Source organism: Nicrophorus vespilloides, unplaced genomic scaffold (assembly GCF_001412225.1).
Source record: "Nicrophorus vespilloides isolate i.1.1-1 unplaced genomic scaffold, Nicve_v1.0, whole genome shotgun sequence".
In the NCBI taxonomy this organism is placed as follows: Eukaryota; Metazoa; Arthropoda; class Insecta; order Coleoptera; family Silphidae; genus Nicrophorus; species Nicrophorus vespilloides.
In genome coordinates this window covers 50,809-51,734 of record NW_017100060.1, presented here as the reverse complement: position 1 = coordinate 51,734, position 926 = coordinate 50,809, and positions in this window count along the sequence as shown.

The window sequence follows — 926 nt, the reverse complement described above, 5'->3', positions numbered from 1 at the left end:
AGATGAACGTGCGTTAATGATCTTTTAAATCAATCCATCTTATTACGAAGAAACACAAATTTAAATACGCTCTAATCAAAATCTCTTAGAATATTCATGCAAGATAAATTCCAAACACCCTGTATACGTATCAAAATTTAGTTCTTCCTTTCTGAACGAATTGTATCATAATAATAATAATATTAAAAAAAAAACAAACAATTTGTAATATATATATATAAAAAAAACAATAATAATTAAAAAAAAATAATCAAGTTAGTTGAAAATTATTAAAAATTAAATATGTACAAATTAATCACATCAATAGAACGAAACAAAATACGACTTGGGGTATTGGCCCACTGCTAAATTGAATATCCATGGTAACGAGTACGATTAGTTTGCATTATTGGCGAGATTATTGCTACGCTTCCCTCTCGAAACAAATAATATAAATACAAATAAACGTTGGAAATCGTAGTAAATATTGCAATTAATTAATTATATAGCACATCTTTGGTTGCTTCTTCTTCGTCCCCCTTTTTCTGAGTTAAGTTTCAAGGATTGAAAACCTCAAATAAGTACAAGTTAATCGAAATAAAACAAACAAACAAAAAACAGGCACTGTACGAAATTTCCTCTTCATTTCGTGTACTTTTTTTTTTAATATATATATAAATTTATATATAATCCGATCTTGATCGCCTCTACCAGTATATGTGGTTGCTTCGATCACTTCCAGATCTTCATATTTTTATTTTAATATATACCATTAGAATATGAGAGATGCCCAGCAATTATTTCCTTTCGTATAAATATCTCTACCAAAAGTCCGTACGTACGTGTTTATAATAATAGTTAATAAATCGCTAAGTATTTTAATTTTCTTCATATATATATATAATATAATACAATTAAAAAATCTAACTTTTTTTTATATATATATT